Consider the following 24069-nt stretch of genomic DNA (forward strand, 5'->3'; position numbering starts at 1 on the left):
GGAAAGGGATGTATGACTATACAGGGGGGGCCCATAGGGATAGGGATGTATGACTATACAGGGGGGGCACATAGGGATGTATGACTATATGGGGGGCACATAGGGATAGGGGTGTATGACTATACAGGGGGCACATAGGGATAGGGATGTATGACTATACGGGGGGCACATAGGGATAGGGATGTATGACTATACGGGGGGCACATAGGGATAGGGATGTATGACTATACGGGGGGCACATAGGGAAAGGGATGTATGACTATACAGGGGGGGCCCATAGGGATAGGGATGTATGACTATACAGGGGGGGCACATAGGGATGTATGACTATACGGGGGGCACATAGGGATAGGGATGTATGACTATACGGGGGGCACATAGGGATAGGGATGTATGACTATACGGGGGCACATAGGGATAGGGATGTATGACTATACAGGGGGTGGATTGGGGTGTATGACTATACAGGGGGTGGATTGGGGTGTATGACTATACAGGGGGTGGATTGGGGTGTATGACTATACAGGGGGGGTGGATAGGGGTGTATGACTATACAGGGGGGTGGATTGGGGTGTATGACTATAAAGGGGGTGGATTGGGGTGTATGACTATACAGGGGGGGTGGATTGGGGTGTAAGACTATACAGGGGGGTGGTTTGGGGTGTATGACTATACAGGGGGTGGATTGGGGTGTATGACTATACAGGGAGGGTGGATTGGGGTGTATGACTATACAGGGGGGGTGGATTGGGGTGTATGACTATACAGGGGGGTGGATTGGGGTGTATGACTATACAGGGGGTGGATTGGGGTGTATGACTATACAGGGGGTGGATTGGGGTGTATGACTATATAGGGGGAGGGATTGGGGTGTATTACTGTACAGGGAGCACAGAGAGCTGCATGCTGGGACCTGTAGTCCCCTCAGTACAGCGCTGTAACATAGGAGGAATGGATGGGCTGCAGCAGGCAGGATGCCACACACAGCAATGTCTCCTATAACTTATCCTGCCTGCTGCAGCACATTCCTCCTATGTTACAGTCCTGTACTGTCACTGAGGGGACTACAGTAAAGCCTCCGCCAGGCCGGGAGGGGGGGGACTGGTGCCAGTCCCCCGTGTCGGTCCCCCCTCCCGGACCAGTCCCGTCCGATCGCCCCCCCCCCCCCCCCCCAGCCGACGTGCGCTGTACATGTTGTCCTATGCGTGTGCAGGGATGCAGCCATGTCACAGCAGCACTTGGCGGCGACTGTCCTGTAGTCCCCTCAGTGTGCAGGGACGCCGGACCGGACGGGTGGTGGGCGCTTTGGCAGGACAGGGCCTCGGACCGGACGGGTGGGCAGACGGGACAGGCGGGGGGGTCGCTTGAACTGGACGGGGGGGAGCATTCTCACCTGGACCCTGCTGCTGCTCCTCCACCTCCCACTCTGATACCTGCGCTGGTGCCGGGCCGCTCGTGTGTGTGCGGAGGACTCTGACAGGACGGGCGCAGGGACACAGAAATACAAAAATACCGCAAATACCGTCTTGGTCAAGTTGAAGTCGGTTAACCGACGCCAGTGACGGTATCAGTATTTTTGCGGTATACCGGCCAGCCCTAATTCTATACTTTTTTTCCTTTTATGAAGGCTCTTTCACACCCCTATGCTAACCTTTCAATAGGTCAGATTACATGCTACCCATACATAAATATGGAGAGAGGAAGGCTGAGAAAGGATAAGATTGTAGTTAGAGTGAGTTCCGACAGCTAGAGATGAGCGAACCTCAAGCATGCTCGAGTCTATCCTAACCCGAGCATTTGGCATAGCGGGGGCTGCTGAAGTTGGATAAAGCTCTTAAGCTGTCTGGAAAACATTAATACATAAACCCAGGGTTTGTTTCAGTTTAGACTGATCACTACTACTCTATGCTCCATGCCCTGCTGCTTCTTAGGGTGTACTGTAAAAAGAGAGAAGAACAGGATTGACTTTTGTGTGTGTAAAGAGTATGGAGTCATTGTAGGGCATAGTCTTTACCCACTGGCTCAGGGACATCTGACCTCCTAACATAATACTATAATGTTAGCACTCAGTTCCTTGGATGCTGATGTTGACCCAGTTTTTCGAGATACCTTGCTTAACGGACCTTTACCAAGCCACTTACTGATATCTTCTGCCGTGAGGTTCCTTTTTATCATTTATTTATTAGTACTGTGTTGCACAAGTGTGCTCTTTCGAGCATAGTGCTTGATCGAGCATCAGGGTGCTTGATTTAGCATGATCCTCTTCCAAGCACCTTGGGGAGCTTTGGGTACTTGGGTGTTTTTTAAATATTTGCACTAAATATGTACTGTGTCAGTATAGTGGCATAACTATTTAAACAGTTTTGCAGTGCCCAGCATCATCATTCATGATGATGCTGGGAGCTACAAAACTGTTTGGTACCTTCACAGTTAAAAAAAATAAAGCAGGCATACTTACCTGTCCATGCTCCTCCCTATACCCTCTGGTGCTAGCTTTGGTCCCTTGCTCACTGGCAGCCAGTTTAGCCAGTCAATGGATGTGGCTAGAAAGCATAGTCTTTGGCGTCCACTCGAGCATTTTGGTGCTTGCTCAAAACTAGTGCATATATGTGTTTTATGTTGTTTATCAGTAAGTACCTGCATAGTTTAGAAATCACTAGGCAAAATGGTAAAATTAGGTGAGAATCACGGCATAAAATAGTTTACATATTACTTACTTGATCCATCTCATGCAGGAAATAACATTAATTTAATAATCTGAGGATACACATTTATCTCAATGAACAAAAGCAAGCCTCATAAACTGTTTTGCTTGAAATGTCAGTTTTTCTCACACTATTTTTGGCAAATATTTGATGTAGAGGCAAGAGCTCTGTTTGATTTATTGTAGACTTTCCATCCCAGATGCACATTACAGTCTGCAGGGTGGAGATCTGACTTTAGCAGGGTTAAACCCAACCCGATAAATGAGGTGAAATTTTAAATATGAGGACAACTATTTGGATACACGTCAGTACTGCGACTTCTAAAACCCCATCTGCATTCACTTAAAGCCTTCTTGTAAAGCATGGGCTGGAATGTTTGACTAATAAACTATCAGCAGCAAAGGGATTGCTCTTGAAGTTCACAAAGGAGTATGATGTGACTTCTATAGAGAGTCGTCCAATGTCACATGTACATATAATCATCATGCAATCATCAAGTAGGGTGGAACATTCATCCATGTTTCAATTGGCATTCACCTGTATGAAAAGCAAGATATTTTAAATAATTAGGTGACTATGGTCAGGAAGACAGGTCTACAGTGAAAGCCCATTTATCATACAGACAGTATAGACTATTGTCTGGCACGTTATAATAGAGCTTAATGGAAAACATAACATAAAAAAAGGCAAATTTAATAAGTAAGGACATGTTATAAAATACATTTTAGAGTAGGAATATATGTTATGGACCATTTCATGCGAGTCAAAGCATAAAAAGTAATGACATAGCACTGCCAAATATTTTACGCAATACAAGAAAGAGGAGAGATGCTGTTGTTAATTATGTGATATAACTAATAGAATCATGGACAGTATCTTGTCTGCCTAAGCTTTCTCCTGGGACAATGGTTTCATATCCTGTCAACTGCTGGTAATTTGTTCAAAATTGACATTAGAACTTCACTATTTTTACAAGGCATATAAAGCATTTACACATTTTTTTTACATTTTATTACCCTATACTTTGGGCTGAAAATAGATTATTCAGCACATTGAAATATTAAGCATTGTTTCTCATGACAGTCCCTTCTTCAGTTTGTACATGGAGATGACCACCTTAAAGGGGTTTTCCAGGGAAGACACCTGACATCCCTGCTCATAAACCTCTCTTCACAGCTGTGATGTGGAAAGTAAACTCAGTACATGAAGCAGAAATGATCTCCATACATTATGTAGTGGTAGTGCCAGGTTGGGGCAGTTCAGCTCCCATTCACTTCCAAGTGTAGCTTAAAGTGTAACTATCATTATAACTTTCAAAATCTAAGTCAGCAGTAGATGCAATTTACATTCATTATTTTTTTGTTATTATCATGCTGTAAAACAAAACTGAACTTACCAGTAATCCAGGTCTCTGTCAGCGCTCAGATGACCTGGGAAACACGGGACCTGTGTTTACACTAAAAGAGTCTACACACAAGGAGTGTTATTTTCCATGATAACGTTAAAAAAAAAAATTGTTAATTGCAAAAATGCTTTATATCTAATCTACTGTTGATTTAAATTAAATGTTATAACAACAGGTACTCTTTATATGAAGACTATCTCTAGGTTCAAATTGGATTTTCTAGAAGAAAAACTTTTAATCCTGACAGTTGCAATTTAAACATTTTTTTGTTTCCGTAATTCCCATTTTAAAACCCTTCATGCTCCAAAACAGTTGCATTTACAGGGTTTTGTGAACAATTTACAATCTGCTGCCCAAAGTTAAACATAGATTATTCCTATAAGATGTAGGTTGTATCCTCCACTTTCATGTAACTATTCAGAATAAGCTTTCGTGTGTGTGTGTGTGTGTGTGTGTGTGTGTGTGTGTGTGTGTGTGTGTGTGTGTGTGTGGCGTGTGTGTGTGTGTGTGTGTGTGTGTGTACAAGTAGTAGTTTCTATTTCTGTATATTACATAACTTTTGCATGGAATATAAAAACCTCTGTAGTTCTCATTTCTTCTCACTTCTCTTTTCAGTTGTCCCTAAGTTAGTGGGTAAAGACAAGCTCCAATATCCCCTATAAGCTGCACTTAAACAAAATAAGAGATCCTGCTTCCCTCTATCTCTAAAACACACCCAAAAAAGAAGCAGCAGAATAAGGGCCATGATAGAGCAGTGCCAAGCAGTGTAAGCTGTAAATCAACCACTGGAATGAGAGCTTCCCTGTGTTTATTTTTCTGTCTCCACTTCTCACTCCTCTCTTTCCCCTCATCTCTCCATATACTGTACTGGACAGCATAAAACCTGATACATCAGGGAACTCATCCATCTCAATGAAAATTTTAGCAGTGGATCATGAGGGGGAGCCTTTCCTTTCTTACATTCGTTTTCACCTAAAAACAAAGATAACAGACCACTTCCACGTGTATTAGAGTCTGGACACACTGCCCCACCACTTAAAGGGAATGGAAAGCATTTGAGTTTGTGATGAACCTTTCTCAGGCACAATTTTGCCATGACCATGTCCTGGTAAGATGGTTGTTATATTTGCTTGTACTACTGATTCATGTAAGATTTGTTGAACTCGTTTGGTTATCGACAACTTAACTGCATGTGTTTAGGCCTGTTTTATTTTTAGCAGAATATTGCAAAATTCTTTTAAGAAAAACATTTTAAAATATTTTAAAAGCATTATTGGAAAAATCAACACCACAGCAACATTTCCCTTACCATGTTTTTGTAATAGTTGTCTACAGTTGAATCCTCATAATGAATGAATTGAGCCTCATCTCCCTACAGTATGTGCTATCATTAAAAGGGATGTTGCCTGAAAACAGCTGATCATGAGGGAAGTTCTTAAAGCCAGACCCACTGCAAATATCACTTTTAAGAACCTTCATATAATAACAGCAAATAGGTTTAAAGTGACACTGCCACCCCCTTTTTGCATTATGACTTCACAGGTGTAAAGGGTAAATTCTGCAGTTTTCATACCTTATTTTATACCATACGTCATGGTGCTTGTTCCAGTAAAAAGTGCTCTTTTATTATCTGTGGTTTGTGCTACCTGGGCGGATAAGCCCTTGGTGGCCATTGGTGTGGCCCGACCTAGAGGGGGTGGGGCCTGGACCTTTAGGCCAGCCCGTTTCAATGGCGGTCGAGGGGGCGGGACCTAGACGGCTATGACGGGGCAGGGTCTATGGCACCGTTGTGGGCGCCATAGTAACCCCGCCTAGGTGGCACAACTGCAGAAAATAAAAGATCACTTTTTATTGGAACAAGCACCATGATGTATAATATAAAATTAGGTATGAAAACTGCTAAATTTACCTTTTACACCTGTGTAGAGAAGTCATAATGCAAAAAGGGAGTGACAGTGTCACTTTAAAGCCTTTAAAGGCTACTGATGTCTATAGGCCTCTTCACAACCACCCCATATACAGTCCATTTAGGTTTGTAGAGCAGCAGTTTAAGGTAGATTTTTTTACTTTTTAAAAGTCTTTGTGCAGGCCTAATAACATTTCCTTAAGACTTCTTTGGATTTTTATCATAAGAATGTGTTTCAGAAGTTCATTGACCTCTAGGGCTTCTATAATCAGATTACACAGGCCCCTACCTTTTATTTTATACACTTTTGAGACCAAAGCCAAGATTTGTTAGTTGTTAATTACTATTGGTCGAGATAAGTTCCCAAGTAGTGGTTTGAATTAAAAGGATTAGTAAATCATAAACAAGCCTAGGCTATCTATCTGCTACAATTAGTGCTGATGCACTACATGACTGTTGATGTATGGCTATGTTCACGCAATGTAAAAAATAAAGTCTTCTCTACTCTTCTGAAGTTGTGGTTTATAGGTTTTGATATTGTTTGGAGTGATTGGAAAAGCCATTCCATCACTTGCAGCCAGCTACCTTTAACTTCAACTCAACATTAAATTTTTCTCTAGCACCAGGTAAGGGCTCACTTGTCATAAGTCAATACTTTACCAGTGTTCAGCAGGGTTACATGAAGTGCTGTGCTTTTCTTTTTTTTTTACTCGTCTACAACATTCTGAGCTTGCTTTGAGGGACTATCATTTGTACAAAATCTGAAACACACTCACTACCCTGTAAAATCTACATTAGAATGGAGCTTGCTAGTGTCTCTTATGGACCATGTTACAATTGTTAAGGATCCTAGAGGACCAGAAGAAGAAAGGATGACTCAACTACAATGGCTTGATGTGGGTGTTTAACAAAACTGTACACTCTGCTACTGTTTTTCCATTTTCATCTTGCCCAAAAATGTCACCATTGGATGAAGACTGATGGGTACCACTTGAATCAGGTACTCTACCTCTGGAAAGGAAAGAAAAAAATAGAGCAAAGTCTGGGGAAGATTGTGTCACATCTGGGAACAATCAGTGGTTAAATTACATTTTGGTTGGATGGTGGACTTTGTTACAAATGCCCGAGTTGCTGAGACTTCTGCCCAAAAAATGGCATACTGTACACGGTGAAACACTTGGAAGTGCAAAACACCTGTCCCTTTAGGAAACCAGAAGGAGAGTGGTTGCCTGTGCTTCTTGTTCATGTAGTGCATGTACCAGTGTGGAGAGCCCTGATGTACAGAGTCAGTTTTGATGTAGCCTAGACAACCTGAAGTGAAATCATTGCTGGGGAGAGTTTGCAGAACAGTGTGGACAATCTAAAAAACAAGGGCATCTTGTGTAGGACAGAACTGGCAAAGAGCGTTGCAAGAAATGTTCCTTTAGCTGATAATTGGCTTGTGTAAAAGTGTCAGCAATCCACCAAGGATCAGGAAAATGACCACTCAACAGCTGATTTAATCTTTTAAAATGTAATCCTACCCAATATTGGTGACAGCAATACATTTGAGAGATCTCATCACGTGTAGGACAACACATGTGGTCTACGCTATAATATGTACATGTGGGTTCTACTATTTAGGCAAAACCATACGCCCGATGTTTGTACGATTCTCTGAGCATTTACGCTCTATAAAAACTGGAAAAGGTTGTAAATGGTTTATCTCACATGTACGCACTGTTCATGCAAGTAACACAGCTGATTTGTGCTTTATGGGTTTGCTCCAGGTAAAAAGTTCACTGGCTGGTGGAAATCACCAAACAAAACTATTACAAAAAGAAACAAATTTGATACTGAGAACGGAGGCACTAGGACCCCTGGGGTTAAATGATCGGTCCGGGATACACGGGACGTGTTGGTAGTGCTTATATAATATACTATAATGAAAGTCTGATAAATGATGCTGCACTGTGCAAATATGACAATACCTTTGCTACATTTGTGTGTATATATATATATATATATATATGTTTTTGTAACTGTTTTATATATTTGTTGCTTTTAATATGCTAATGAGCAGTGACGTAGAGTCCCTACTTAAGGGCGGGGGTATGTGTTCACACTAGGGCTGTGATAAAGCACATTACGTGTGAAACAGCTGTTGCCCATTGATCTTGTCTGCACCATGTAACCTTTTGGAAAACTGAAATAAAGAGGAATTTTATTTTGCTAACGATTGGTGAGTGCTATCCCTTGTTGGAACATTAATACATTTGAATGGACACACGAACAATACAGTGATCATTCATGTTGCCCAATCGCAATTAAGGCACTGCAAACAAGCAATGAGCACGCTAATCGGTAATCACTTGTGTTCCTCACTCACCTAGCACAGATTTTCTAAAAACAGAGACTGTTGTACGCTCATTTAAAGAGGACCTGTGGTGAATCCTCAAAAGATGAGATTTTACTGTCATTAAATAGATTAGGGTGCCCTGATTACAAACTTTTTTACAGTTTCTTGATATGCCCTCCCATTGTTGTGATATGTAGGTTTATAAAACTAAATCCAAACAATAGAGATACAGCAGTGGCACTCACCGATGAATAAAAGGATGCTTTATTTCAGGTCACAGAGAAACAAACAGGTGCATTCCAAAAACAGAGCGACGTCCGTTTTGCATTACTACGCTTTGTCTGGCTCAGATGAAGCGTAGTAACGCAATACGGGCATTGCTGTGTTTATTGGAATGCACCTGTTTGTTCATCTGTGGCCTGAAATAAAGCAGCCTTTTATTCATCAGTGGTGCCGCTGCTGTATTGTTTGGATTGGATTTTGCTGATGGAGCAGAGCACTGCCGAGTAGTAGTCCGGACTGGGACATAGGTGTGCCTTGGGAACTGCATGTGGAAAGAGGTTTGAGTGCCCACTTTTCCCTTCTATGGTTGTGGTGTTTATAAAATTATGTTCCTGCCCATCTAACTAATAATTAAATTGTCTGACAAATTATAAACCTACATATCCTGGGAACTAAAGGCCGAGTAAAAAAGTATATATAAAAAATGTGTGCAATATAGGAACCCTAGGCTGTTTCGAGTATGGCTATAAGTGGCTCCTTAAAGGACAAGTGCCATGAAAAACTTTTTCCCAGTATTTGAAGCACATTACAAAGTTATATAACTCTGTAATGTGCTTCAATCACCTATCTGCCTCCCTTCCCTGTCTTTTCCCCCCTCCACCCCCCACCAGGAAGTGTCCTGACTCACAGAGACCTGATTACTGTCGTCACCGTCACCAAGCTCTTCTCTCAGCTCCTTCTCCTGTTACACTGGCCTCCCCCCCCCCCCCTGCCTTGTCAGGTGACAGGCTTGCTCAGCTCCCATTGGCTGAACAACTGCAAGCCATCACTTGTCACATCTCACTTGCTTATCTTCCCTCAGACTGACTCGGGCACATAGGCAGCTCCCCCCTCCCCTCATACCCTCTCTCCTGCTGCCGTGGACTCAGTGAAGGAGTCATGTCACTAGAGAAGATAAGCTTAGCAAGCAAAGTCACCTGACAAGGAGGGGAGGGGGAGGCTGGTGTAGCAGGACCTAGAGCAGCCCTCCTGCTCATGACTCATCATCACAAGAAGAAGCTGAGAGAATAGCTTGGTGAAGACAGTAATTAGGTCTGTGTGAGTTTCTTACACTTCCTGCTGGAGGGTGGAGGGGGTAACAGACAGGGAAGGGAGGCAGATAGTTGATTGAAGCACATTACAGAGTTATATAACTTTGTAATGTGCTACAATTACTGGGAAAAAGTTTTTCATGGCACTTGTACTTTAAGAAATTGATCCTTCACATTTTTATTATATCATTATTTTTATACTACTGCATCAAGGCTTCACTTCCTGGATAAAATGGTGATGTCACGACCCGACTCCCAGAGCTGTGCGGGCTGTGGCTGCTGGAGAGGATGATGGCAGGGAGACACTGAGAGACACAGAGCACTGGAGGCACACTGAGCATCCCCCTGCCATCATCCTCTCCAGCAACCAGCTCTGGGAGTCGGGTTATGACATCACCATTTTATCCAGGAAGTGAAGCCTTGATGCAGTAGTAAGTGCTGGGAAAATAAGTACTTTCTGTGCATTTTCCGTAATAAGTGTATATTGGTGATTTGTGTAACTTTTGGAGGGCAATACAATATTTTATTAATAATTTTCGCCGGACTTCTCCTTTAATAACTTTTACTAAAATTATGACAACAGGTAGAAGAATAATAAGTGTAGCAACCAGAATAAAAATGTGAAGGATCAATTTCTTAAGGAGCCACTTATAGCCATACTCGAAACAGCCTAGGGTTCCCATATTACACACATTTTTTATATATACTTTTTTATTCGGCCTTTAGTTCCCAGGATATGTAGGTTTATATGTCAGACAATTTAATTATTAGTTAGATGGGCATGAACATAATTTTATAAACACCACAACCATAGAAGTGCAGGAAAAAAAGCACTTATTTTCCCAAAATAAGTGTATATTGGTGATTTGTATAACGTTTGAGCAATACAACACTTAAATAAAACTGGATTTTTCCTTTAAATTCCACTATTGCCTGGCTATCGTTGCCAAAGACCCTACTTTACAACATCTACCAGTTCTGGTGGAGGCAAAAAGTTCAACTCAGCCCTGAGCATATAGCAACTATTTGCTTTTTCCATGGATATCTCAGAACACCTTTCTCATATTAAAAATTTGCCTCTTTCATATAAAGTAAACTTTTTTATAAGTAATCCCTTACACATACATGAGCACCTAAACCTAAAAAATGAGATAACATGGTCATCTGTCCATAACCTTTATGACTTGCTAAGAAAACATTATACATAAGGTGACACTAGACATATATTTTGCCTTGCAACTTGAAAACTGTCTAAAAATGGATTGAGTCCAATAAAAGCAACATAAAAGGAATCCAAAATTACGGTGTAATGAAATTTTATTTTCTTCATAGTTTAAACAGATGACAAATCATACATTTGGCATGTTCTTAGTAATAAGTGTATTCTTCACATCTAACTTTGCTGACATGGCTGTGGGTGCAAAAGTACACATTTATACTTAGTGAAACTGATAATGGTTGTGGAATATATTTCCTACTCTAGCAATGCTGTTCTCACAATTTATTTTAAGAAACAAAAATGGTTGTCCAGCTTGACTTAGGATTGACACAAAAATCTAAAGTTTTGTGAGCTTAGAATAGACCTAAATAAACCCTATACAGTGACCATACACTAGTGGATGCCCACTGTACACAGTCTCTGCAGAACATATAAGTGATTACAGTGCTGTTACATTCATGTTACATGTTTTCCATTTGGCCCAGACTTCTATGACTACCTCACTTGGCCACAACATATATCCACAGCTCCTGCCAGACAAACATCTTAGGCTCTATGCCTTTCAAATGTAGTTTAATAGTTCAGACAGTGCCCGTAGCATAGTTAACAGTTTAGATAGTGTCCCCGCTGTAGTCTATAGCTCAGATATTGCCCGCAGTATTGTCAACAGCTCAAATAGTGCCCCTAGTGTAGTCAATAGCCCAGATAGTGACCCATAGAGTAGTTTTATATCTCATATAGTAACTAACAGCATAGTTAATAGTTTAAATAGTGCCCCAGAGTGTATTCAATAGTTTGCTCAGCTTGTGCTCCTCTGTGTAGTTAATAGCTTATATTGTGCCTCCAGTGTAGCCATCAGGTCATTTAGTGCCCCCTGTGTACTCCCTCATTAATATATGCCACCCAGTGTAGTCTCCCTCTTAATATATGGCCCCCAGTGTAGTTTCCCCATTTACACATGGTCCCCAGTGTAGTCTTCCCAATAATTTATGGCACCCAGTGTAGTCTCCCCATTAATACATGGCCCCCAATGTAGCCTCCCCAATAATATATGACCTCCATGCTGATAACAGATTAAAAGAAAAACAAAATAAAAAAAACAACCACTGTTGTTTTAAAAGAACTGTACTAATTTGCGATTAAATGTCGGCCATCCACTCAATTTCAACAGTGTGTGAAAATAGCCATTCTGTGTTTTCAATCCACTCCTGGTTTTGTTTGCAAAATACTGAGCAAAACTACTATGTGCGAACATAACATGTCCTTTTTAAGCACATGGCTGTCTTTCCCTTGTACTTATGTACACAAAAAATGGCAAATGTTTACTGTATATTAGTGTACACACACTTGACTATTTAGGCGTGATATGATAGTAAAAGAGTATACTAGTAGCAGGCTAATTGGTGTCCTCTTCTAAACTATCTAATGTTTTTTCTGATATGGCAGATGCTGTGTCTGAAGAACAATGTCATCATGCGTGGACGGGTATCTTCCAGACTACAGTCATTCATTCATCTTCATCTGATCATGCACAAGTGGGGTTAAGCTGAACATTCATTTTCCTGCTTGACCTTTGTAAGGTATGAGCCTCTTCTATAATTTATTAACAATCTATTTAATTTTTGGTATTCTAAACTTTAAAAGAGGTAGTAACATAACGACACAAAAGACGTGGAAAGTGATCATGTTATGAGTTATAGTACTTTCAGGGTACGGCATCACACAGCGGAAATACTGCAGATTTGCTACAGAAAAAAACTCTGCACTATTGATTTGGATTTGGGCATAAACATAAAAATTGTGTTAGGTGTTTTTTTCAGGGCATTTCCTGCTCTTTAGAACTTTTGTAAAAATCAAAGGATGCTGAGCTTTTCATATTTTTTTTCTAGAAAAAGTTGCATTCCTAGAATCACATGATGAAAGAACTACATGACTTGTAATTAGAAAAGCACAGGGAAAAACATGCCAGAAATTAAAATGCCTATACTAAGTTACACCAAAATGAGAAAACACAAAAATGAGAAAACACCAAAGAAAAAAATGCCAAACTAAGAATCTAAGCAGAAATCATACTGCATAGCAGTCAATGTTTTCTCAGCTCAAATCCTGCAGAATAAACAAAAATGGAATCTGACTCCATTTTTATAGCACTAAATAGACTCTGCAACAAAGGCTCTAAACTGAGACCTGGGGAAGATTTCAGTTTAAAACTTCACATCATAACTGGTTAAACCCTCTCCATTTAATCCACTTGGCTGTATATTATAAGAATTAATGCAACATATAGCTTTAACACACTATGCTTTAAAGGGATTACCCAAGCTGAGAAAAATGAGCGCATCTCGAGCACGCTCAAGTGTGTCCGAACCCAATTGCTATGCCTTCGATTACTGGTGGATGCCAGGGAGTCAAGCCTTAGAGTTGCATATATTTTTTTTAGCCACCGGTAATCAAATACAGAATATCTGGGGTCAAACAACCATCTGTAAAAAACATGGAAGTTTTGGATACTGCTCTTTCTCAGTTTGGGTGTGGGTTTTGCAGCTCAGTTTCATTCAAGTGAATAAAGCTGAACTGTAATACCACACACAGGGCAGGATGTTGCTGTTTTTCAAGAATGTAGCTGAGTTTTTTCTAATCCTTGATAACCCTTTTAAAAACAAATTACAAAATCTATAACGTGTCATGTTACTAATGGCCACAAGAGGGAGCTCCATTGATTCTCTGAATCGAGTGCTAAGAGTAGGTTAGCAGAAAAATAGATACACACAGGAAAGAGTTATATGTGCCTGTTATTTATATTTATTTTCTAAAATACTTAGCCATCCACTTTTATATTAGTAAAAGCACATTTTGAGTCTTAATATAGATGGGAAGATGTATTATTTAGTTATTTGGTGGTGTCTATTAAGATAATTCTTCTTAATAATTATGGTGGCCACAAGGGATGCAACATATGATATAGGTGAGGGATTTGTCAGTGCTGTAGTGCATTGTATATGTCACATGGCAGAGTGGCAATGCTAGCCTAATGTCTCTAATGTATCACACACTGCTTTGTCAATAAGCTGTTTCAGTGATATAAAGTGCAGGCAAATGACTTATAACACTATGATTCTGTGAAACAATTTTACCTTTACTAAACAGTACTTGTGCAACAATCATCTCTTTTAGCACAAGGCTGTTAAACTTGAAATTAGGAATATTTGGTCTCTGTCCCTTTGAGGTTACTGCTAATAAGTTAACTGAAAAATTAACTGGCAGAAATATAGCTTGGTTGCTATAGGTTAAGGGTTTACTTAAGGGAAACACTGTCCCATTAGGATAGACTCTGATTCCGAAGATCTTCATAGCGTGGCTGACTGTGGTCACAGATAAACTCTGCAGATCTGTCACATGATACAAGGGGGGAGGCATGCAGGAGCACAATTACTGTCATGAAGACCAATCAGCAACGTCTGCGACCGGAGGCCTACCAAGGGAATAGTAGATACTAGGAAACCCTTGGGCAGAGGAGTATCACACCCTAGATTAGGTGAAAGTTGTAAAATGTAGAAATTATCCTTACAGCTTGGACTGGAATAGTGAATTGCTTTTAGCAGGTTTAAGGGTTTCAGGAAGAAACATGTGTCTTCACAAAGAGGGAAATATTTCTCCTTTGGCTTGACCTTTACCTCAGGATCAAGTTGAGGTCAGAGACAACTTCAGGAGTCTCAAACTTGTTCTTCCTAATTTCTTGTCTCTCCCTGTATACCCTCTTACACAGGATACTGAGAAAACAGTAGCTTAATAGTTGACTAATCTGACTAGAAAGAGGTGAACTGGCAGACATGCTCTGGCCAAAAAAAAAACAGAATTAGGCCATGCTGCCACCAGATAAACTAACTGACCAACTGACCAAAAGAAGATTGCCAACCGCTGTAGGTAGCTCTGAAAGACCCAAAGGCAGATATGCTATGGCCCAGGGTGCTGAGGATGTTATACAGCAGGTGGGTTCTAATGTTTGTACTGGCACACTTGTCACGGTGGCCAGGAGCGGTGTTACCCACCCCGGACACACGGGCATCAACACTTAAAGGTTTAGCACTAGGTGTGGGTGCAGGTGTGGCAACAAAAATAGGACAGAGTCCAGCACTTAACCAAACATGATTTTTACTGGCAAACTTCCATGCAATTCAAGTAACATACTCAGAACGTACAGAAGAGTATGCATTGAAGTAGAAGTGAAGCTTGTTAAGATGACTATGGGGCCTTTCAGAGAGTGGAAGGTGGGGTAATACGAATCCCAGGCCTTTACAACTGGGCGTAGAAGACTTCCCAAGACTTCCCAGGGTAGCCATGCAGAACCAGAAAGATACTTCAGCTTGCTGCACTTTGTCTTACTGAGGATCAGTCCAGTACCTTCTTAAGACTGCCCCGACAACATTATTAGGATCCCTGGTGTGGACACGGAGGTCCATAGAGAACGGTTACCCCTTCTGTGGTTTCAGCATTGCATCTCCAAGAAAGTCTCTCCCATAAGAAAATCTGTGGCTCTAGTCTCTGAAAAGGGTGCTGGTGCTGGCCCAGGACCGGCTTTTTACTGCAGCAGGGGCTCTCTGTTTGTCTATCTCTCTTCCCACATCCATTAACCTCCTATTGGTGGGGCTGTGTAGGAAAAAGGAGAAATAAGACGTGTAGCTGGTTTAGGACCGTGTGAAGCACCTTTACCTGTGATTCATCAAAACAAAAAGCATACAGTGGCACAGTTAACCCTTTACCTTCAGCTGTGCTCTGACAGTACATTTTAGGGGAAGTGAGACACGAAGTGGTGAAAATGCAAAAAGGCAGCTTCATCTCCTTGTGTGACACCTGATAGAGTTAACTTTACCCAGGTGACAAAAGACTTAGTGGACGACCGGTACCAGGTAACTACATATAGACACCTAAATAGCTCTGTATTACATTTACAGAAGTCTAGAACTGTAAACCACTGTAACTAAAACACCAGAGGCATCATTGGGGGTTAACTACAATACTAGGGACATTGGGGCAAGGAGTTAACTACAATACTAGGGGCATCATTAGAGATTGACTACAACTCACGGGCATCATAGGGGTTTAACTACAATACTGGGGGCATCGTGGTGAGGGACAAAACTTTGCCTTGCCTGGGTGCGGCCAACCCATGCTACACCACTGCTGTACACAGTATAACATTGAGTGTGAGGGCTAAGAAGTGTATGTCCCAAATGGCCCTCAACACTAAAGAGGTTCCTCACCCCTGCTTTAGAGAAAGCCAGGCACAGGAAAATCTCTCAGTAGGAATCACTTGGGTTTGCACTGACTGGAACTGACTAAAACAACACAATTGACCTAAGTAAAAAATAGAGAAGAATGTCCAGCTCCAACAGGTGCATTAAAAAATGAAGTTTATTCCAAAAAAATGTAAAATATAAAAAAAATAATAATATCCAGGTCTATCGCCGACGTGTTTCAGAGCTTAGTGCTTCTTAGTCATGCCTTGGGCCCACGCACAATTGGCCCACTCCACCTCTACTTCTGGACTTTTTAGAGGTTGCTGATTGGTGGAGAGAGGGAAACTACAGTAACAAATTTTGGGTGACCTTTGCAGGGAGGATAGCAAGCATACTCTCAGCTTGTGTAGCAGACAAGGGAGACATGTGCCTAGGCACATACATCATTATGCAATATAAATGAGAAAGTAAAGCTGCCACTTCCTCGTGTTAAGGTGCGTGTGAATTAGGGGCCTGCCACCCCAACCAATATGTCCAATGTAAACACACACATGAATTCCAATGCGTTTTTTCTTTCTTTATATGCAAATTTTCACATCTTACATGTAGTAAACATTTCACCCTTAATGCAAAAATCGCTGTAAACGAGGTGCTTGAGAAAGAGAGATTACTCTCGAAACGTTGCTGCACAGCATGTGAACGCGGACGTCAAGACCTTGCTCCAAGAGGACCGTAAGAGCTCAATGTGAACCGTGGACTTTATTTATTTCTTCCACGTTTACAGCGATATTTGCACTAAGGGTAAAATGTTTACTACATGTAAGATGTGAAAAATTGCATATAAAGAAAAAAAAAAAAGCATTGGAATTCGTGTGTGTGTTTACATTGGACACCATTATTAGAGATGAGCGAACCTTGAGCATGCTCGAGTCGATCCGAACCCGAACGTTCGGTATTCGATTAGCGGTGGCTGTTGAACTTGGATAAAGCTCTAAGGTTGTCTGGAAAACATGGATACAGCCAATGACTATATCCATGTTTTCCTCATAGCCTTAGGGCTTTATCCAAGTTCAGCAGCCACCGCTAATCAAATGCCGAAAGTTCGGGTTCGGATCGACTCAAGCATGCTCGAGGTTCGCTCATCTCCAACCAGGCCCGGATTGGTAATCTGGCGGTCCAGGCAAATGCCCGCTGGGCCGCCGAGATTACCAATCCATGGGCCGCCGGTCCTGCTGCACACTTCACTCTGACCTGGGAATACACTGCCCTGGAAGAGCTGTTGAGTGAATAGCGTGGCGGCCGGCCACGCTGTTCTCGAACGCTGTATAGGGCCAGGGCCGCTGCCACAGGTGCAAGTATGCAGCGGGACCGGCGGCCCTCTGCAATAGTCGAGAACAGCGCGGCCGGCCTCTATTCACTCAACAGCTCTAGCAGGGATGGGTTCCCAGGTCAGCGCCCACAGCCCCCGTCTCCAGCGCCTCCCCCTTGCTTACAGCACTTGGGGGCTGCTCTGCCTCTTTACAATTTTACTCTGCGTGGCAGACGTGCCGCGCAGGCACGTCTGCTACAACCCCTCTGGCGGCTGACGTCACTTCCTGGACGTGCCGCCGAGGAGAACACAGTGCAGTGAGCCGCAGCAGCAGCAGAGGATAGCTGCTGAGCCGGAAGAACACTACTGGGAGCGAGGTGACAGGTGAGCATACAGTTTTTTTTGTTTTGTTTCACACATGGGCTTTTTGGGACCGTACAAAAGGGGTACCAAGTCTTCATGGGGGAGGGGGGAGACGAAAACTATGGGGATGTTACAGGGGGGGGTTGGGGAGCTGTATATGGGGATGTTACAAGGGGGGGAGCTGTATATGGGGATGTTACAAGGGGGGGAGCTGTATATGGGGATGTTACAAGGGGGGAGCTGTATATGGGGATTTTACAAGGGGGGGAGCTGTATATAGGGATGTTACAAGGGGGGAGGTGTATATGGGGATGTTACAAGGGGGGGAGCTGTATATGGGGATGTTACAAGGGGGGAGCTGTATATGGGGATGTTACAAGGGGGGAGCTGTATATGGGGATGTTACAAGGGGGGGCTGTATATGGGGATGTTACTAGGGGGAAGCTGTATATGGGGATGTTACTGGGGGGGCTGTATATGGGGATGTTACTAGGGGGGGCTGTATATGGGGATGTTACTAGGGGGGCTATATATGGGGATGTTACAAGGGGGGAAGCAGTATATGGGGATGTTACAAGGGGGGAAGCTGTATATGCGGATGTTACAAGGGGGGGCTGTATATGGGGATGTTACAAGGGGGGAGCTGTATATGGGGATGTTACAAGGGGGGGAGCTGTATATGGGGATGTTACAAGGGGGGGTAGCTGTATATGTGGATGTTACAAGGGGGAAGCTGTATATGGGCATGTTACAAGGTGGGGTGGCCCTGTATGTGGGGATGTTACAAGGGGGGGTGGCTGTATATGAGGATGTTACAAAGGGGGTCTGTATATGGGGATGTTACAAGGGGGGAGGGGGATTATATGGGGATGTTACAAAGGGAGGGTTATATGGGGATCTTACAAGGGTGGGGGGTTATATGGGGATGTTACAAAGGAGCTGCCTATTGTTTATGGGGATCTTACAAGGGGGATATTCTTTATGGGCATGTTACAAAGGAGGGGCCTATTGTTTATGGGGATGTTACAAAGTGGGAACTGCTAACTGCTTATATGGGGGCACAGACGGAGCAAGGTTACTGTGTGAAACAATACAAATTTGTACATAGATGTGAATGATGCTGGAGCAAGGAGCCTAAAATAGTTTGTCCGGTAGATTTCTACATGGAGGAGTCGTGGCCTGAGAAGTCTTCATGATAGCCAAGCAAGAAAAAGTGACCAACTTCAGCAAAAACGTCACTTGCAATTCATGCAGAGAAGAAGAGAAGACGCCTCCTGTGAGTCACTGAATGTAATTTCACTATATTCACTCCATTTATAATTATCCTTTTCAGTACCAGTTGAGGCTATGTTCACACTACGTAAAAGTACGGCCGTTGTTGCCGTTGTACTTTGTGCAAAGTGCAAAGTAGCCTATTGATCTATGGGATCCCGGCCGGAGCGTATACACATCGTATATGCTCCGGCCGGAATCCTGTGCGGTCCGCAAATAACTGACATGCCAGTTTTCTGCAGCTGCAATTCAGTGAATTGCGGCCGCAGAAAGACCTGTCAGTTCACACAATATGCTATGGGAGGTTCTGATGCGCCCGCATCAGAACCCTGCGGCAAAAAGATCATTCGGCTGGTACTGCAGTACCGGCCGGGATGATCCGTGCAGAGACCGGACGTTCCATGACCCGGCCGGGTTACAGAACGGCTGGTCTCTGTACGTTGTGTGAACATAGCCTGAAGTGTCACAGCGACAGCCGCAGCACCACCATGTATGTCAGTCAGAGCAGGAAGGGGTGGCGGCAGGAGGTGCTTCTGTGGCTCTGCTCCGCCTCTGTGACTCTGTGGCTGGTAATAAAAAGGAGGATTATAAAAGTTTACACTGGACTAAAGGTCCTTTTCACTTATACTGTAGCTCCCCCACACCTTTGTACAGCTCTGCACCTGGTAGGGACCTCACAGGCTCCCCTTAAGGGCACATACATATCTAATCTATTGCAGATTTGATGCTGTTGAAACACATAAATATGCAACATCAAATCCACAGCAGATTATGTATATTATTTTTATGCTGTGGGGTTCACATATTTAAGGGAATAATGAGGAACATGGCGAATTAAAGCAGAATTGGCTACAGCATGTATAGTACGCTGCTATGTGTAATATATCGGGGAGAATATGGTATGTGAGCTGCTGAGGTTTGAGTGCCAGGGATGATTTTAATTCCCAGTCCGGCCCTGTCTCCAACCATTATACCTTTATATATGTACCTTCAGCTGTGCTTTTACAAAGGATAGAAAAGGGAGACATCTACTGGCCAAAACCATGCTAGTAACGGGTTGGACCCCCTTTTGCCTTCAGAACTGCCTCAATTCTTCATGGCATAGATACAACAAGGTGCTGGAAGCATTCCTCAGAGATTTTGGTCCATATTGACATGATGGCATCACACAGTTGCCGCAGATTTGTCGGCTGCACATCCATGATGCGAATCTCCCGTTCCACCACATCCCAAAGATGCTCTATTGGATTGAGATCTGGTGACTGTGGAGGCCATTGGAGTACAGTGAACTCATTGTCATGTTCAAGAAACCAGTCTGAGATGATTCTAGCTTTATGACATGGCGCATTATCCTGCTGAAAGTAGCCATCAGATGTTGGGTACATTGTGGTCATAAAGGGATGGACATGGTCAGCAACAATACTCAGGTAGGCTGTGGCGTTGCAACGATGCTCAATTGGTACCAAGGGGCCCAAAGAGTGCCAAGAAAATATTCCCCACACCATGACACCACCACCACCAGCCTGAACCGTTGATACAAGGCAGGATGGATCTATGCTTTCATGTTGTTGACGCCAAATTCTAACCCTACCATCCGAATGTCGCAGCAGAAATCAAGACTCATCAGACCAGGCAACGTTTTTCCAATCTTGTACTGTCCAATTTCGATGAGCTTGTGCAAATTGTAGCCTCAGTTTCCTGTTCTTAGCTGGAAGGAGTGTCACCCGGTGTGGTCTTCTGCTGCTGTAGCCAATCTGCCTCAAAGTTCGACGTACTGTGCGTTCAGAGATGCTCTTCTGCCTACCTTGGTTGTAACGGTTGGCTATTTGAGTCACTGTTGCCTTTCTATCAGCTGGAACCAGTCTGCCCATTCTCCTCTGACCTCTGGCATCAACAAGGCATTTCCGCACACAGAACTGCCGCTCACTGGATGTTTTTTATTTTTCGGACCATTCTCTGTAAACCCTAGAGATGGTTGTGCGTTAAAATCCCAGTAGATCAGCAGTTTTTGAAATACTCAGACCAGCCCTTCTGGCACCAACAACCATGCCATGTTCAAAGGCACTCAGATCACCTTTCTTCCCCATACTGATGCTCGGTTTGAACTGCAGGAGATTGTCTTGACCATGTCTACATGCCTAAATGCACTGAGTTGCCGCCATGTGATTGGCTGATTAGAAATTAAGCGGTAATATGCAGTTGGACAGGTGTACCTAATAAAGTGGCTGGTGAGTGTATACCTTCAGTGCCTACTTACACATACATACATACAGAACCAGCAGTAACACATAGGTTCTGGGACAGAGGTATCTTATCAATGTTCATCCAATGCCTCATGCGTTTCCTTCACATTCCAAACATATATCAAAGTGTGTCTGAAATCAAGAAATTAGATTGTAATACCCTTGAAGACAGATAAGTAATGCTTCAGAATATGTCAGCACTAAATTAACAAAAATAGATAAATGTGTACCTTGATGTAGTATTATCACATCCTGCAAACAAAACAAGAAAATTAAAAAAAAAATCCCCTATGATTAATAAACCATGAAGACCTATGGGTAATAGCTTAGTGAGTGAAGAGTAGGGGACAAAAGGGAATCATTTGTCTACCAGCATCTGTAAACCTGAACTTGAGAGTGTTTTATATATTTGCCACCCAGATGGTTCTACTGTGACAGTACAGATCATTTACAACAATACAGATAAACTGTGTTCCACTCAAAAACCAAGACAACTATCTTGCTCTTCAACATTCCACTTTGTAAGGAAAGGAAGTGTGCACCTTGTACACCGGCAGCACCAAACTATATACCCATTAATTTCCATTTCACAAATGTCACATGTCAAATGTTCAATTATAATCTACTATGACATGTCTGGTTAACTTACAGTATATGTGAACTGGAAATTGCTCATATAAAATATAAGATATTTTCCTTTACTAAAGAAAACACTGCATTGTCACAGTCTGCATGTATAGGGGTTGATGAAATACATGAAAGGCGACAGATGAACAGCCTACCAGAATATCCGGGTCCTTCTGGAGTGCTTGGTCTCACCCACCCACCTGCTCATACCAAGTGGAAGCAAATAACATAGGGCAGCACTCACATACTAAATGCAAAATTAAAGGTAAATTTAATCCAACATTTATGGAAGTTAATTTTTAATATTGCAATTATAACACAACTTGCACTATTTGCTTCTATAAAATTTTCTGGAAAATGGTTCTAAGTCTTGGCAGAGTTTATAAGTACACTATATATACTTGCTGGAAGCATATAACCGAAGGCTTAATGTTATTCTCAACTGTTTCTTTGTCTTCATGTCAAAGTCATCAGCTACAAAGAGACTGTACATACTTTTGTACTGTACCATTATAACCCATTATTATAGATGATACACAATGAAATAATACGTCATTCACAAGCAGTCATATGACAATTGTTCACTTTGTTTTCTTTTCTCCAGTTTCTTCTGCAATAGACCAGACTTCATGTTTTTCAACATTTGTTTATAGGATCCAATGTACATATTAAATGTAGATGGCACTAAGTAACTATATCAGAAAGGAAAAGGGGATCAAGATTGCAGACATTAACTCCTTAAGGACCATGGAAATTTACATTTTTACATTTTTTTTCCTGTAAAGAGCCATAATTTTTTTATTTTTCCATCTACAGAGCCATAGGGCTTGTTTCTTTGCTCTGTATGTGTAACAACAGCCCTCATTTTACTTGTGAAGTTTACATCATGTTTTACTACTTGGAAAAAAGTTAAAGTAAAAAAAAAAAAAAAACCTTTAACTTTTTTTTGTCTACTAAGCTGTATATGGGTTAATTTTTTGACTATAATGTCGTTTTCATTGGTACCATGTATGCATAGATTGGACCTTTTGATCACTTATAATTCCATTATGTGGCACATGATGGGACAATAAAACGACAACCTTTTATGAAAAGGTGATTTAAACTTCCATTATGGGATGAAATCATTTATATTTTAAAGAACATCTTTTATTTTTTAAATACTTTTGTAGTCCCCTAGAGGACTTCTCTGAGCAATAACTGAATTGCTCACATAGATCAATGCAGTCTATTGGTATCAAACGCGTGTCAGGCAGCCACGGAAGGACTAGCAAATAGTGGCAGCCAAATGGTAAAACAGCTGGTAGAGTAATCGCTCTGTGCTGGCTATTAGCAGCAATCCCTAGCTGCTGAAGGCAGCCGGAAGGTAACATCTAATGCATTATCTGTACTTGGAGTTATCATTGTGTGTTATCTGTGGTGTAACCTATAATTGCAGATGACAGTGCAGATAATGTAGTATATGTTACCTGCAGTGCTATGTAACACCACAGATAGTACACAGTGATCACTCTTTGAGTACAACTAAAGCTGTAATTTGATAATTGCAGTCCTTTGAAAGGGCCCTTTTACACCTGGCAATCTTTGCTGCTGTCCTCAACTACAAACTAGCGTCGATCTCACAGTGCCATTACATGGCCCAACTAATCAAGCAGCCAGGCCACACGAACTATCTCTGTATCATTTGTTCAGCCATTTAAATACATTGCTATCAGCCACACATCCCCTGTTTACACAAGGAGTCATGCCGGCGTTGTTTTAAAATAACGGCAATTATTTGCCATTAAATGGAAGTCATCAGCTCAGTTTCAACAGTGTGTGAACATAGCCTTTCTGTGTTTACAATCCACTCCTGGTTTTGGTTGCAAAATACTGACCAAAACAATGGGTGTGAACATAGCCTTAAAAATTATACAATAATAAGGAAAAAATAAAGACCTATATTTCATTTCCATCTGGGATTTGAACCAAAGAATGAACTACTGACAGGTCTCTAGACAGATGAGTTACCCCTAGACCACAGCTCCAACACATGTGTTCAGAGATTTAACTATACCTCAGTGTTTCTTTCAGACATAACCTGCCGACAGAGGACAGATCTGCAATCAGAGACACTGGCTGACAGCTGAGCT

The sequence above is a fragment of the Dendropsophus ebraccatus genome, chromosome 1 (assembly GCF_027789765.1).
Source record: "Dendropsophus ebraccatus isolate aDenEbr1 chromosome 1, aDenEbr1.pat, whole genome shotgun sequence".
Lineage (NCBI taxonomy): Eukaryota > Metazoa > Chordata > Amphibia > Anura > Hylidae > Dendropsophus > Dendropsophus ebraccatus.